The 18059-nt window shown below is 33.1% G+C and overlaps 1 protein-coding gene and 1 non-coding gene across 2 annotated transcripts in view; one reads left to right on the top strand and one right to left on the bottom strand.

Moving 5' to 3' along the window:
- Positions 1–2822: 2822 nt before the first annotated feature.
- On the bottom strand, positions 2823–2894 carry TRNAT-UGU (transfer RNA threonine (anticodon UGU)). Its single transcript has one exon. It is a non-coding gene; the product is annotated as a tRNA-Thr (tRNA).
- Positions 2895–7248: 4354 nt separating this feature from the next.
- LOC145322364 (uncharacterized) overlaps positions 7249–18059 on the top strand; it is a 225466-nt gene continuing 214655 nt past the window's right edge. The window contains exon 1 of the mRNA XM_080164348.1: positions 7249–7629. The gene's annotated coding sequence lies outside the window, so the exon portion shown is untranslated. The remainder of the gene's footprint in view (positions 7630–18059) is intronic.

Below are 18059 nucleotides of genomic sequence, written 5' to 3'. Positions count from 1 at the left end.
ACTGGTACCCAAAGTTTTATACTGGTACCCAAAGTTTTATACTGTTACCCAAAATTTTATACTAATACCTAAAATTTTGTTTTAATATTGGTACCCAAAGTTTTATACTGGTACCTTAAGTTTTATACGAGTACCCAAAGTTTTATACTGGTACCCAAATTTTATATTGGTACCCAAAGTTTTATACTGGTACCCAAAGTTTTATACTGGTACCCAAAATTTTATACTAATAGCCAAAAATTTATTCTGGTACCCAAAGTTTTATACTGGTACCCAAAGTTTTATACTAATAGACAAAAATTTGTTCTGATACCCAAAGTTTTATACTGGTACCCAAAGTTTTATACAAGTTTTTTAGCAGTAGGAATTTATTTCAACATCTTTAGTTATGATGCAGTACAAAGCCTATCAACTCCCAGACGACGAGCCGATGCGCTACATGTTGAGCCACGGTCGAGGGTTTCTATGACATTAACTCAAGGTCCAACAACCCTGGATAACTAAGGGGAATTATATCTTTCCTTTGCGCCTGTTCATGTTGCACACCTAGCACCTAGGAACCATTTAATGTCTTCAGTTATAACGCAGTGTCTGCGCGAGATTCGAAGCTATTACATCCCTGATGACAAGCAGATGCGCTACTTGTTGAACCTTGTGGAACCAATTCTTTCCTTTTCTGTATTAGTTTAAGTGACATCTATCCAGCAACCAACTTTTTTTTATTGAACTACCTGCCTGAAAGTTTTATGGTAATGAGTTACGCCTGTTTATGAGCCAAGGAAATCCTCCTACTCCAACTTTACATGTTGCACACCTGCCATAGCAACAGTAGGAACCATTTAATGTCTTCAGTTATAACGCAGTGTCTGGCCGAGATTCGAACCTATTACCTCCCTGATGACAAGCAGATGCGCTTCTTGTTGAACCTTGGATAATTAAGGGGAACCAATTCTTTTCAATTTAAGTGACATCTATCCAGCAACCAACTACCTGCCAGAAAGTCCTATGGTAATGAGTTACGCCTGTTTACGAGCCAAGGAAATCCTCATACTCTAACTTTACATGTTGCTAACCTGGAATAGCTGCAGTAGGAACCATTTAACGTCTTCAGTTTTCACGCAGTGTCTGGCCAAGATTCGAACCTATTACCTCCATGATGACAAGCAGATGCGCTACATGTTGAGCCATGGTACGCAGGTTAAATTTGTCTTAAAAATAATCGTCTTTAAAATGCTTATCATATGTACACTTGCAATAAATGTATTTGTCATAAAAACTTACCTCTTATGAAAAATGTTTTTTTTACAAAAGTGCTTTTTATTACAATTATTCATGGGTATAATTTTTATGACTAACTTTTTATGTCACATAATCTTAATGACAATGTAATTATGAAGTTATTACAAAAAATACTAAACAATAGGTACTGGAAAAAGAAGAACTGAATTAAAATAATTTTTTGGGGGGTAGGGTGATTTTTATTGGGTGGGGAGGGCCGGGGCGAGTAAATCCCATTTTTAATTTTGGGGTGATGTTTAATTTTTTTTCTAAGGCAATTTTTTTCTGGTAGTGTGATGGTACCCTCCCCCAAAATAGTTTTAAACCTTCCCAGTACCTATAAGAAACTACCCTGAATAGGAGCACCATATCGGTTTAGTAGTTAGCGAGATCCTGTAGTACAAACATATAGACAGACAAACAAACAGACATCATAATACTTAATGATCTAAAAATAAGACAAATTTTCATTTTGAAATATTGGAGCTCTGATAGCTTTTTGGTACGGTAACAGCTTTGAACCATCTATCATCCGGGTTCGAATCCCAGAAGAAAAAAAAATTTGGGGGGATGAAGGGTGACTTTTATCATTTTTTTATGGGAAAATAGGGGGGAGTTTGGTTGAGCACCCACCAGTTTTTTTTGAGGGTCATCTTTTTTTGGGAGGGAAAAGATACATTTCCCCCAAAAAATTATAAACTTTCCCTGGATCAATAAGAAGCTTCACATTACCACTTTATATAATAGAATATGTGGATATATTAAAAAAAAAGAAAATTTGTTAATAAAATTATGGACCTCATTTATTGGCCAGTTCATTTATATATCCCATAAGAGGGGAGAGATGGATTAAAGGGGGTGTATGGGGGTTTTTGTTATTTTAGCCAGCTGAGATTATTTCTTTATCAGAGTACATGAAAATATGGACAACATCAAAGTAATAATATATCGATTCATGTATTGCTTATAAATTCAGAAATTGTATAACATAATGATAAAGAAACATTTTTTTTTATAATAATTGCAGTTTCGAAAATAAAATCAATTTTAGTAAGCATCTTTGTAAAATAAACAAAATCGGATGATATATAATAATCATTTAACTATTTCAATCTATCGAGTACATAAAGATTATGTAGATTTTTTTGCATATTATACAGGACAATTTATTGCATTTTACAGACCTTTTTTTAACCAACTTTAAAAAGTAAAATACATCGCTGTTTAAATTTTTTTTGTTAGAAAACATATTAGGATAATTTGTGTTCAAAATAAACACACACACACACACCCTCCCCCCTCCCCAAATCTTAATTTAATTATTTTCATTAATTTAAAAATACTATGAAAAATGAAATATGTATAAATCTTTTTTTTTGCATAACTTTTTCAGTGTCTCTCATCAACCACAAAGTATTAAATACATTTAAAATTGAAGAAATATCTAAGTAGGAGAAGCTTAATTATATAGAACAAGTATTGCGTACCTAAACGGAAAAATAATAGAGAAGCTACTATATAACTTGAGTATCACATAAATTGATTGCCCCCTGTGAGGTTTGAACTCACGGTCCCTAGTTTACAAGACGAGTGCTCTACCATTGAGCTAAATAGGCCACTTGTACAAGAAAAAAAATTTAAGATAATACAAATTCATGGTGAATATTAAGTAAATTCTGAAAAATTTGTATCTTTTAAAAACAATAAAATTAGGCAAACGTCAGTAGGGCAGTTACCCTATAAATAGTATTCAATAATATTCATAAGTATCAACGTTCAAAAACGTATTGCTCCTGGTAAAATTCGAACTTATAACCCCGGCATAACAGTGTGGTAGAACCGTGCGCTAACTGATTGTGCCACTGGAGCTCTTACATTACAGGTTCAAACTTTTTGTAGTTGTTCGAGATGGTAGTTTCTATGTTGTAATTTTAAAAAAAAACTTAAGATAAAATTTTTATAAAAGAGAGATAGAGAGAGATCCTTCAGTACAGACACACAGATACACAGACACACAGACATCCTGTTACTTTAGTAAAAGGATTCCTTAGAAGGACAACATTGTCAGTTCAGTGGTTGCTGAGATCTTAAGCTTCAGACAGACAAAATTAAATGAAAATTAAGCCCCGCGGCTGAATTGACGGCTGAGGCTTGTACTAATTTAGCACCTGCGGCTGCGGCTGGGGCTTACAATATCTCAGCCGCGCGGCTGTGTCAAAGCTGCGGCTGAATTTAAAAAATTAAGCTGCGGCTGAGGCTGCGGCTTACAAATATCAAGCCGCGCGGCTGCGGCTGCGGCATAATCATAACTTTGTAGCTGCGGCTGAGGCTTTCTTGAAGCCGCGCGGCTGAGTGCGGCTGCGGCTTCAAATTATTAACAGCCGCGCGGCTGAGTGTGGCTGAGGCTTCCCCAACTATAAGCCGCGCGGCTGATTGCGGCTGAGGCTTAGAGGGGCGTTGGCTGAATGAGGCTTAGTGCGGCTGAGGCTTAATGTGGCTGAATTGGAGTTTTGTGGCTGAGGCTTACAGTGGCTGAGGCTTACAGTGGCTGAATGCGGCTGAGGCTTACAGTGGCTTATGTTTTCTTTAAGCCGCGCGGCTGCGACTAAGGCTGAGGCTTATTGGGTGGCTGAGGAAGCCGCGCGGCTGATTTTGAGGCTTCTCGTAAGCCGCGCGGCTGATGGTGGCTGAGGCTGAGGCTGCGGCTGCGGCTTCCGAACCCTGCTTTTTATCCTTTACATAATCTTGATCTATCTCCAATTTTTATTTATTTCTATCTTTTTATGTTTCATCTTCTTCCAAGATTTAATTCCTCCTAATTTAATTAATTTTTCCACCTTTTGACTTTTTTTAGGTTTTGAAAGCGAAGCTTTTAAAAAAAAAAATCATTTAAAGCAAAGCTTTTCTATAAATAAGGTCCATTTAAAACATATTGAATTTTAATCTTTTTGACAACTATTTTGTGTAAGATATAATCATCCTATTTATGTGATTTTTGGGACAATAATTCCTACGACAACAAGGTACAATATTATATACGAGGCATTTCTATAATCAAATTCTTAAAAATAAAGAATGTTCTTTTAGTGTATCTAGTATTTATTCAATTATGTCGCAAATTTATGTACAATTTTGCTTTGACTAACAAAATTAATGTTCTGCTAATTAAGCCCTGTTTTTATCTTCAACTTTTTCGAGCACGACTTCAGTGTGTTTCAGAATAGACATTTAATCAGGGATGACAATATTCATTAGCAGCGAAGGAAAACAAACAGGCATATGTGAGGAAACGTTCAGTGGTCAAAATAATATCATATGCGATAGATGGTTCCAGGACAAACGCAGGAGTACCAAACGTCGGAGTGGACAAACGCAGGAGTGTTAAAATATTAATTTTATTAAGTATTTCTATACAGATTAGGTTAGGTTAAGATATTAATGAACAAATAAGCCCCCCGCAGGGGTTAGGCATTTAAAAAACCTATTAGATGGTCTAAAATAGATTAGGTTAAGTGTTCACTCCGACGTTTGTCCACTCCGACGTTTAGGACTCCTGCGTTTGTCGTTGGACCCGATAAATTATAAACGAAGCCTCTATGAAAATAAGTCATTGAAGCATGATTGACAGACCAATGGAACAGGTAGGTTACACACTGGATGCTCGTTGATTCAGTGTTCCGTTTGCTGACTAACTTAATTAGCATCCGAGAAAATCACATTTTCCTCATAGCGTTACGGCAGGTTTGACAAATTTAATTAAAGAGTAGCTTTGCTAATAAATAATTAAATTTCATTACGTCCAATCATTCATTTCATCGACTTTTATGAGTTGAGAGATCAATTGTCAAATATTTCAACAACAAATAGTTGATTTGGAATTAATCGTCGTAATCAGTGCTCATTTGTCCAAGAGGTTTACAGCCGCCTAGTTTAAGAATGGTACTTTGACAGCGGCTGCAATGAAGTTTTCGGCTGCTCTGTTTGGTAACCAAAGCAGCATATTGATTTAGAATTAGCTGCAGATTCATGCCTTAATAGCTAAAATGTACACGCCACAAAATTTTTTTGGGTGTCAATAATATAAATATGTTATGATAGGAGGGGGGGGGGGGGGTCATACCTAATCTAGTTTTCAGTTTTCATTTCTTGTAACTCTTTTTTGTTCCATCGATGAACTTTTATCTAATTATCTTACATATTTTTTTCATTAACAGCAACTCCATGGGTAAGGTTTTCCATCATTGAACACAGTCTAAATCTACAGTAACAACGCAATTATTATTTGTGAATGCTGGCAAAGCACCAGCTTCTAAAACACAACAAAACTTTCGTCTTGGCTGCTATTGAAGTCTTTTATTTTTTAGTGAAGATTCCTAAGACATAAGCTGATCTAATCTATCCATTGTTTTGTCTTTCTGTCCGTCGAACATGCTAAAAAAGATATAAACCTTATTTTATAAAGGTTTCGTGATTTTCTTTAAGACTATGTATATTCTCTCTTTTTCTTCTTTGTTATGAGAACTGACCATCTGTTCTGTAACTCACTTTGTCCGTTTGTCTAATCCCATTCTAAGCTTTTCTGGGCTTCGCTTCTTATGGATGTTGCCATGCTTTTTTCCCCCAATAAGTAAGATTGTATTTTGATGTAATTTGTGCGCCCACACACATTTTAGAAATTATTTTTACAACTTCTACTTTTTTATCTTCTTCAAAATATCTCTCCTCCACCTTGGGGCGTGCAAGGATTTTTTTCTTTGTGGGCGAGGGGTGCTGGGGTGAAAACAGTCAAATAGATGTTTTACATTCCTAGCATTTTTCGTCAAACACTCCCACACCCCTAGGAATATTTTTCTTGGGAGGGGGAGGGAGGGGCTAAGGGTAAAACTCCCCTCTACCCCCCTATGTGCACGCCTATGCCCCTTCACACTATATCCAATTGTGAACAAGAATGACATCATCCATAAATGTAAAGAATCATTGGTATTATCCTCTTAGAAAATTTTTTTTCAATATTGAAATTTGCCCCCCTTGCCTGCCTAGCCGCAGCGCTCGGCTCCCTAGCCTAAAACCTAACCTAACCTAAAATAGTTGTTCGTCGTTAGTCGGGGGGGGGGGGGGGGGGGATGGTGGTACAAAATTGAAAAAAATATTTGTAAGAGGATAACGCCGAATCATTTAATAAAGTTACAGAATTTTTGTAGTTTCTATCAAACCCCCCCCCCCAAAAAAAAAAACAATATAAACTAATAACATATTTGATTCATTTAAACATTCTAGTTAAATACCTTATTAAATTTAGGTTAAGTTTAAGATCTTCAATAAACAAGAAATTAGGAAAAATGTTAAATATTGTCACTGTTGTGATGGAAAAATGAAAATATTCACAGTAGCCTAGATTCTAAAGTCAGTTTTTGGTTTGTTTGTCCGTTCAGATCTCACTAACTACAAAACCGATTGAGTTCTCAATATTAGGAAAACGACGTCAATTACTTCACGGAAGGGTTTAGGCTACTTTTCTGAAATTTCCACTCCCTTCGAAAACAGATACATACCTAAGATATTTATTTTTTTTTTACAAAAACTTGTCTTTAAAAAGATTTTTGCTTAAAAATGATGAAAAAGGTGTAAATTTTCCATCTAAGAACGTATTACTTGAACGAAAAAGCAAACAATTATAATAAAACTTTGTAAATCTATCTCAATTATAGAAAAACATAATTTTAACACAAATGTTTATAATACCAACTTAAAAGCTAATTAAACTAATTTTATGTAGGCCCTTTTTTGACCCATTACCTTCCAAAAAACTGCTTAAATAACCACTGACAACCCTCCCCACTTCCACTTTAAATCTCCGTCACCTACCCCCCCAGCTTCCCCTCGTTCATTTGTAACATTTTCCTTTCCCCCTCCACCCCCCGCCGGTAAATATCCCCCCTCGCATCTTTCCGACGAATTTTTGTTCTTAGTTTAAAAGATTTTTAACGCTCGCTACGACCAAAAAGCGCATCAATGAAAATTTAATAACAATTTACAAGTGTTTATTTTAAAAGTGATTTACAATTTTTTTTAAAAATGACAAAACGCTACCGTTATATTATAAGTTAAAATCTATTTCGTGTTTTAAAAAAAATAAGAAAAATTTTATTTTCTCGTTGAGTGAGCCTTAAAAAGCCTCCTGCTGACTTGAATAAAGAATAGAAATTGTCCAAGTGATTTTTCATTCTATATAGAAAAATATACTCTTACACAGAGTGAAGTGATATCTATAGTTAGTCTCCCCAGGTGGGTGAGAGATTTTAAGTAACATTTTTTTCCACCATATCATCGGATTATGAAGTGTCGTGCTAGGTAAGAATATAATATCTATTTAACATTTGGATTTTTTAACTTTTTTTAACCGCAATGGTATTTTTTAACAAAGCTACTCTATGATTAATCAGCGGCTGTACCCCTAGAATTTAGTGAATGGAGGGCAAAATAGACCAAAACCATCCCAAGATTTAAGTATGATAATAGAAAAATCTTGCGAAGCTAATCTAGAATGGAGAACTCAATCTGTTCAGTGGTTAGCGAGATCTTGATGGACAAACACATCTGTGGACTAAGTTCTAAATTTAACATAAATAGCGAATTAAAAGTATATGTAATTGATTTAATAAAATACCCAATGTTCATTATTGAAAAACATAAGAAAGAATAACAAGAAGAAATCTAAAAAAATTATTTAAAAATGTAAGTTTTTTTGAAGAGATTCTTGAGAAAATATTATGAAGTTAATTTGTAAATTTTAATTTTGAAGTCCAACTTGTAAAGTTTTAAACAAACATCTTAGATTCAAAAGCAATTTGTAGAGGAGCTCCCATTATGTTTAAATAATATACTTATATGTCAGATATATCCTTTTGTAAGGTTTATGTCAGTAGGACAATTATACCAATCTAATTATGAAAGTAGAATGTAGAGTAGCTACAACCATTATACAAATAAATAAACTTTTACAGAATCAAATTCTTCAAGTTTTATATCATTAGGCTGATTTTAACACGTTTAACAATAAAATAAAAGAATAGAGCTGACAAGAGCTATATGTAACTCTACCTACGGGATGGGGACTCTGTGCTGACTTTTAATTTGGTCTTTGAATATCAGCCAATAACATCCGAAATTTTAACACAGTCATGTCGCTACGAAAAGATTAAAAAGCAATTTGCAAGCAAGCAGACGAAAAATGTCCCCATCACTTAGGCCAAGTAGTTGTCTGGGTTACACATTTAAAACTAAAGAAAATTGTAGAGTAGCTCACCCTATTTTTCAAATTAATGAACCAACCTCAGGTTTTATATCATTAGGTTAATTTTAACACGTTTAACTAAAACAAATCGTAGAGAAGCTAACTCCATTATTCAAATGAATGAACAAGTTGGATTTCTTATATCCAAAATTTCTTGACAGACTTAACTCAATAATTGCAGTCAATAATTTAAGCAACAATTTATTTAGAGTATAAAATGAACTAAAATATTAGGCTTGCTTACAATTTGATTGCTACAGTGTCACACTAAAAATCTTAATTATAATTTAAGTTATTTTTTTTAAAGCTTTGAAAGATATAATCATTTTAAATTCTGTTTATTAAAATATTCAATCTTGAATTATCTGTTGCAACAACTTATCAATAATATGTCAAACATGACCTTTTTTTAAGACCAAGTAAACCAATATAAAAGCATGTCTACATGAAAATTCTGAGAAATAGGATTTTTATCTTAAATAACCTATTCTCATATTTTTATTTTCAATTCTTATACCCTAGGTATAGAAATCGCCATATTTTGATTGTGCTTAATTTGAGATATTCCACTCCTTTATTTTATCTTGAGTTAACCTAATACGGGTGGATGGTGATACTATTATGTAAACATTTTTTTTAATTCAGGGATTCAGGGATAGGACATTGAAGTACAAATTTATCTTCCAATCAATTATTATGATTTTTGTAGCCGTCAATTACTTTGAAAAAACTAAGGGTTCTAGATTGATTTTACAGTCATTGTCCTACCCATCCTTGGTTTTTTAAAGCTTCATGTTCATGGTGACCTGATTTAACCCAAGAATCAACTTTAAAAAACAATATCCCAAAACAGTTTAGTGGACCCTCTTTTCTACCGATACATTCAGGGGCCCCTACCAAATTATAAAAAAATTGTTGAAAATCAACAAACACGATATATTTCAAGCTTACATAATAATTATAAACATATTAGTCCAGCAGTTTTTGAGCTCTTTTCGGCCAGACACAAAGACGAACAATTATATATTCTTATTTTCTTTTTAATTTTACTGTGATATATTTCAATCTCAGATATTATTTGCTGCACTACTTATATGACAAAATTGTTCTTATGAAATTAGAAAACTAAAAAAGATTCCCTGAAAATCTTAATCTTAAAAAAATAGTCTAAAAACACCATAAATGTAAAATCTTTTGAACAGCAATTTCTTGTTAATTTTCATAATAGATCTACATGAATGGCGAAGGGGAGGGGGGGTGAATTGAACAAAAAAGGAAAATGACACCAAATTTTTTTTATATTCATCGCCCACGCATTTTTTCATCAAGATTAAATTTGGGGCGACGACGCATAACTAATAGATTTATAAGTCATAGAGGGTTGAACCAGAAATTAAAAAGGAATTCATCCTTGTTCAGCAAGGGATTAATTAATAAATTGCATAAAAGAACTGTGCAAAAACATTGTATTTTGTGATTGATTGACAACCTTATTATATAGAGTAGTAAAGATTGTTTTGTTTGTTTTTTCAAGACCTTGCTAATTTCTATTTTAATTGGACGAAGCCCAATCTGTCCCACTTTTGAGCAAGACGATTCCTATATGACGTCATATAAAGGGAAAAGAAAAAGGTAAGGGGGGGGGGGGTAAAGAAAATCTCTTCAAAAGAGATGGAAGAAAAGGGAATCGTCTTGCTCAAAAGTTAGACAGATTGGGCTTCGTCTTTTAAAGGAGCTGCACATAGGTACGGGTAGGGTTTAGGCAGTTGTATTTTTATTTTTAACATTTGGAATGTTTTAGGCTAATTACTCTCACTTCCAATAAATGATGAGGAGTTAAAAGTATGTTGTCATAATGTCATTCGAATATATTTATGTCGATGATATGTCAGCCATTACCACTTTAATTGAATGCCATTTGTCGACTTAAATAGTAAATAATGTTTTTTGTATGGCAAATCGATACTATGATTGGACATAAGATAATTAAATTTGCACGATGACAAATGTTATCACGTAGTTAATGCTGCGCTACTAATGTACATGATCTGGTCAAATCCAGAGATCTAAAGGTATAGAACAATGACCGATAAATTGATGTACATTCCCAATAATGATAAACAAAATTACCCAATTATAGTTTACAATTATTGGTTGAAACAACCAATCAACATTTAATAAGGACCACAAAAATGTCAAACTAACGAATACGAAAACGTTATTACAAAACGTTGGGGACTAGTGTAATAAATAGCCCATCGTCCCCTACCTCCCTGCGTTAAATCTATTACTAAAACCTTTATTATAGATTTATATTTAAAGTTATGTCTGTACATAATAGTGCTAAATATATTTTTCTTTTTAAATTAAATGTCAGACTTACGCTTTGTATAGAACCAGGGATACAGGGATAGGACAAGAGACGATAAATCTACAACTCTTTCTTCCCCTAATATTCACTAGTAATCAATTATCTCAAGACTTTGGGTTAGGATAAAATTTTTTTCTTTGTCTTATCCCTATATACCTGATATGTAATGCTATTCTGTCAATCATATTTTAAGTATTTTAACAAGAACAAATAGGTTTTAGCTTTTCAAAGCAGCGCATTTATTTAAAACCTTGTTTCAAGGAAATCTCTATTACGTTAGATCTAACACTTTGAGGTACTATCCCTAACAAGGACGCGCAAGCTTTTTGGATCTACTGCAGTTCACGGTAAAATATTGCTGGTAACGAATATTGCCAAAAATTTATGAATTTTAAAGGCTGCTAGCTGCCAAACGGCTGAAAGTACAGATTATACCCGCACACCATTTTAAGCGGTATAAGAAGGCCTACAAACAATCTGGAATAGCCAAGATCCAATGATGCACAGGGAAAGCTTCACTGAAGAAAAAACGCGTAAAATAGGTCTTTTTCGCGCATTTCTCTGCACTGCTAGATAATTATGCATAATTATTTTATGGCTATTCCAGATTATTTGTAGGCCTTCTTATACCGCTTAAAACAGTGTGCGGGCATGATCTGTACGTTCAGCCGTTTGGCAGCTAGCAGCCTTTAAAATTCATAAATTTTTGGAAATATTTGTTACCAGCAATATTTTACCGTAAACTGCAGTAGATCCAGTTTTTTAATTTGGGGGGGGGGCATTTTTATATCATAGAGGCAAGGACGTCCAAGCTTTTTTTTATTGGGGGGGGGGGGTAATCGCCCTTTAACCCCCCCCCTGGACGTCCCTGATCCCTAAAATTATTTTAACAGCTTTATCTCGACTGCCTGCTTCATGGTTTTTAGTTGTTTATAATTTATGTAAAATGAGTAGGTTTCATTATTTTCTTCTTCATATTCTTACCTAATAACAATTAATCTTTTTCATATACATATTATTTTTGACAAATGAATAAACTAAAACACAAGTTAATAAAAGAGCAGCTACGCCATAAAAAGGTTTTTGCACACGTTCATTGTTAATTTTTGTATTGGTTATTAAACAAGGCCAACTTGCTTTTTAAACACGTACATTTTAATTTAGATTTTACATTTGACATTTAATCAAATGGAGTAAAACTGTTGTACATATTCAATGATGAAAAACAAAATTATCCCTTCTGTAGATTAAAGTTATTAGTTATACTAGTTTGTAGTCAACCAATCAAATTTTTAAAAGCGAAGCTTTTCTATTATTAGGGTCGGTCCGTCCGTACGTCCGTCCATCCGTAACGGATAGCTTTTTTCGTTAATTTAGGCATGTTAGAATTGTCCTATCGATTTCAAACTTTGCATGGTGAATCCTTTAGTAGTTAGGTACGATTTAGAAAGCGTAGCAACTCTATAATCATTACCAGAATGTCCGTACGTTCATTTTAAACATGTCGATTTTTTTACTTTTTTAACAACAAATTTTCATGTGATCTAATCATCCGATTGATCTGATTTTTGGTATATTAAACAAATTTACTAACAATTTTGGTTCGACTCTTATACATTTACATTCTGACACTTTATTCAGTTCTGACACTATACAAATATTAATGTCCGTTTGTCCTACCGTTTCAGTGCTTCGCTTTTATGGATGTTGTCATCCTTGTTTTTCATTATTTTCTAAGAGTTGGATCTGGGTTCTGTACTACTCGACTAGGCACTTTATGGAAAATCACCAAATAATAATTTGCAGAAAAACACATGTAGTAATACACCTTAAACTTTAAGAAGGGCACACATAAATATATAATTGTACGTTGTCAACCAGGAATAATGGGATTAAAAAGATTTTTGGTGTTTTTTTTATCATCCTAAGTATCCTATTATATAAAGAAGTAAGGTGTTTTTTTTCTGAAGCATAAGATTTCAATATCTTTGAAACTAACTGAATCCTCCTTGGGAAGCCATGACAATTTTTTATTGAAAATATAATGGATATATTATTACTTGGATCCAAGGATTACCAAGGAGTGGGGGGGGGGGGCATAAAGTGGTGATTACCCCCCCCCCCAAACGATTTTTGGGGTGCCGTAGATTTTGTTCTCTAATACCTAAAAGCGGGCTAAAAGAACGATATTCTCCTCCTTTACCCCATTTCTTCCCTCCTACTGGAAAACCAACTTACCATAAGCGAGTTCCATAATCTTTCTCCTGTCATAATATCCACGTATATTCTATATCCATTTCAATTATTCCATTTGAATGTTGGTGTGTTGATAATATGTCAGCCATGGATACTTTTATTTATGCTGCATGGTCGAAATAAACCAATTCAGATTAAATTATTAAAATATATAATAAATCCCTGGCATTCGTGATTATGACTTTTTTCTTAAATATTATTATTTGTAGGAAGTTGTTTAAGTTCCTGTGAGGGCCACAGCGGGTTAAATATTTCAGAAATTGGAAGTTTTAATATAATTATCAGTCACAGAATATTGTTCAGTAAAGCCACAGTGGATTAAAACTTTAAAAATTGGAGATTTTTAGGGCCACAGTTGGAAGTTTTAATATTAAATTGATAAATTATTGGAACCTTTAATATTTTCTGTAAAGAAACAGTGTATAAGCCACAGTTAGTTAATGTTTTACTCGAATATTAAAATACAACTAATAAAATGTTCCCGAATCCTTAGTATAGTAGAACAGATTCATAATATGTCATATATAAACTGCAAATATGAAGGAGAGGACTTCTTTCGTAATCTCGAATATACGAGATAACTGTACCAGCTGATTCTAGAAGCAAAAAAAGTTATATGACAAAAGAAAAATTATATCAAAATGGATAAATTATGAATTTTGATATGGTTCAAAGTGTAGCTCCAAATTAAATAACAAAAATATTTCATCTAGAATTTTTTAATTCTGGCTTTTCATCAGGTTAAGAGGATAAATAATTGTCCTAATCAGATTTAATTATGGAGCAGCTTTGCCATTTTAATTGTGACAAATCATCAGATATATAATTATGCCAAGTTTCATAACAATCACTTAATTCTTTCATGCCTATAAATGCACAAGCCTCGGCTCGCGTTTAAGAACTAATTAAAAATCTTGTTTGATTTCATGAGACAAGGACATTATTGTCCAAGGAAAGAAATGAAACCACAGAAAGCAATATGAATAGATTTATTACCCTAGATTGTCACATAGCCATAATAATCCGTCTAATTTAAAAAAGGAATTTGTAGCAGACATTTTTTACTTTTAGTTACATTTGATTCAATACAATAAGAAAATGATTAGAAGCAGCTTATAGTTCCTCATAAAAAATCATGTCTTACAATACAAATGACCAATGATAGGCCAGTTTATTTTACCATTGGTCAATTACAATGTATACTGGCCTATCATTTATATTGTATGACGTCATTTTTCATTAAGCACTCTAGGCTGCTTCATCATATTCTAACATATAGTTGAAAAAAAATGTACAATTTCTAACTAATAAAGTGGTCTGAATGTTCCTACACTAAGTTGCTATTGGTTTGATTAAAGGATTGTTCATCTCGTCTTTCTATATTTATTGCAAATATAAAACTTAGGTGTGCTTTGAGCACCGCTTATTAGGTAGGCAGGGGCCATTTGCCAGTTTGTTACACGAGTCCCAAAGCTTTTATAATAGCGGTTTTATTTCGTTGGCTCAACAACTTCGGGGACTTTTATTGAAATTTTATTAGTTGGTTCATAATTTTTCACGTTTCAAACACTTATTGTAACTTGCGGAAGGGGTAATTTTGTGTATCGTCATTAGGTATGTACAACAATTTATCGGCCATTGTCTTATCCCTTTTATCCCTGGTTGCAAATTCTCAACGAGACACTATAGCAAATATAGAAGATTTAAAGTGAAAGTTTTTTTTTTTTGTAAAAATGCGCAAATCTGATGACTTTATCATATGATTTTTGAGCGGAAATTGATGTGCACCCCCCGAACGGAAGATGTAAGAAGACAGAGGGGAAATATAGAGGATATGTTCACCATTATTATACTCATTAATCAACAACAATTAAAACTAGATTATTACAGGGACACAGGGTTAGGACAATGGATAATAAATCTTGACTCAAATTCATCAAGGAACTATTGACAGACGGACGGACATACCTTATATATAGAGTAGCTTCGCTGATGCTTTGTTCCTACTTACAACATATGTTATGATTGGTACTATAGAAATAATCAGATGTACACAGACATACCATAGTTACATGGTAGCTGCGCTAATAATTTGTCCTCTCTTGTAATAGATATTATGTTTGGTCTGATTTGATTCATACTTTAGATATCCATAACTATACAAATTGTGGCATACTTTTCAGGGATCTAAAGGGATAAGACAATGGCCGATAAATTGATGTAAATTCCCAATGATAATACACAAAATTACCCCTTCTGTATATTACAATTAATGGTTGAAACGTTTGGACACTCAATTAATTAACCAACCAATTAAAATTCCTAAAAGTCCCTAAAGTTGTTAAGGCAACGAATAAGAAAACTTTGGAGACTAGCGTAAAATAAACAGCCCAATGTTTCCTACCACAGAAGACATACACTACAAATTATTGAAAAGATTGACTGTAAAAAATCTTGTTGTTTTAAATTGTCCACAGATCAATTTTAATCCTTTTCCTAGTTCCAAGATATAACTACACTCAGTAGTAATACTTTGAAATAACTAGTAGATAAGAATTTATGTTAAATCTAATCATAACTCTGTCAAAAATACTAGCATTCTATAGATACGCGATTCAAAATCTATGTGGACTATATTAGCTGGTTTAAAATATTTTTTTTGTCGACTCTATTGGTTCAGTAAAAACGATGTTCATGGCTGACAATGTAGAAAACCAGCTGCATTTTTGTTTTTCTTACTAGCATAGTTAATATTATGGTGCTTGATAATTAATTTTGTCATTGTAACATTAATTAATTAAATTAGTATTTTACTTTTTGAATTTTTTGTTAAATCAACCCCCCCTCCCTTCAGGGACAAAACAATACACATCCCAATAATGATGAACAAAATTAACCCTTCTGCAGATTAGAATTATTGGTTAAAAATTTGAACACTAAATGTTTTAGCCTACCAATAATTATTTTTTTTTCTCAAAAGTTTCCAAAGTTTTTAACCAGTCGAATAGGCAACTTAGTCATAAAACTTTGAGTGCCCGTGTAATTCACAGTTAAATATCACATTATTCCCTGCGAGGGGGACAACTGAAACAAATTAGGAAATTGCAGTTAAATTTTAATGATCGTTTCACAATATCATTTTAATTACTTTTGATTTCCTTTACTTATATTTTAATGCTTTTTTATACTCATTGAAAAAATACAGGAAATATAAATTATTTAGTTCTTTTTTATGGAAAAGCTATATATTTTTTTTTTTATTGTAGAGACTTTTTATGGTATTATAGTAAAAAAAATGAGTTACAGCATCGTTTTATTGTTATAAATGAAACAATTTTCATGAGAATGTTAAAGATTTAAGCCCTGGTAAAAGTTTAAAAGCATAGGTTAAGATAGGAGCTAGCTATTTAATTATAAACATGCATAAAAATAATTATTTCAACTTTCTCAAATAGCAGCCAAGAATAAACATTTTTCTTATTTTGCTTAGCTTACAGACGGACAGATGCACGTTCATTTAAAATAATAGAATTTACAGTATTTTTAAGCTAAGATGGAAAGTAGCAGGAAGGAAGGAGACAATGGGCTGTTTATTACACTAGTCGCCAAAGTTTTAAATAACGTTTTCTTATTCGTTGTCTCAACAACTTTGGGGACTATTAATGAATTTTGATCGATTGATTCATTGAGTTGAGTGTCCAAACGTTTCAACTAATAATCGTAATCTACTAATTGAAGAGGGAATTTTGTGTATCATCATTGGGGATGTACATAAATTTATCGGCCATTGTCTTATTCCTTTAAATCCCTGGGTAGGTAGAGTTTTATAATTTGATTTGTGGCATGGGATAAAATTTAATATCGACCACCAAGACAAATTTAAGATAAAAGTTGCTTGAGAACAAATCTTTATTGTCTTAACACGTACAATTATGTTCATTCCTATGATATAAAGTAGTGTTTGTTTTGTCTGTAGCAAAGGATCTCGCTAACCGTTGAACTGACACGGTTCTCCTTTACAGTTTAGCTTCTCATAGGTTTATAGCTATTTTGAGGGATGGTACTACCAACCCCTCACAAAGAATAGTTCTTTTTTTACTTTTCTTTTTGAAACGTTTTAAAATGGGGGAGAGGGGGGGGGTTGTCGAATTCAAGCCGCCATCATCTCAAGAGCCTCTGGATGCCTCTGAATACTAATCCCAATTATGTGTATAAGAGGGGTTGTATTTCATTCCATTGGCAATATGACGGATTTGCCCATTTGATGATTTAAATTTAAATATATTCATAGCATTGCAAAAGGACTAGGATAAGCACTAAAGGAAAAAGCAAAATGTAAATTTATAGTTTTATAAGGCGGTTTTTATATAATGATTGATTTTTATGTTTTCAAAAAGAATAATAACGTTATATTCTGTAGTTTAATTTATTGATGTATGGTAATTCTGGAAGGTTTTTGATAACGTTTTCTTATTCGTTGACTTAAAAACTTTGAGAATTTTTACTGAATTTTAATTGATTATTTCAAGTAGATCAAGTACAGTAAAATGTTACTTTATAAGCTGTTGGCGGTTAAACGAATGTAGATGTTATAGTCACATACCATTACAGAGCCAGAGAAAAAAACCAATTATAGAATTTTTTATGCAAAATAGATAGTTTACCTACCCCTTTATCCCTTACAGATCGGGGGGGGGGCTCCAAGAGCCCCCCCCTCTAGTTTTTTCAATCTCATTTTTTTTGTAGGTAAGATGGAGTGCTGTGACTTCATGACTTTTTAAGTTTAGTAATTATACGTCGGCAAGAGTTGATTTTATTAGGATATCTGGTCTGTGTCGGTCGTGGTGTCCGGTCAAAGTC

Source organism: Acartia tonsa, chromosome 6 (assembly GCF_053477335.1).
Source record: "Acartia tonsa isolate MP-2025a chromosome 6, ASM5347733v1, whole genome shotgun sequence".
NCBI classification, from domain to species: Eukaryota; Metazoa; Arthropoda; class Copepoda; order Calanoida; family Acartiidae; genus Acartia; species Acartia tonsa.
This window is presented reverse-complemented; position numbering and strand designations above follow the sequence as displayed.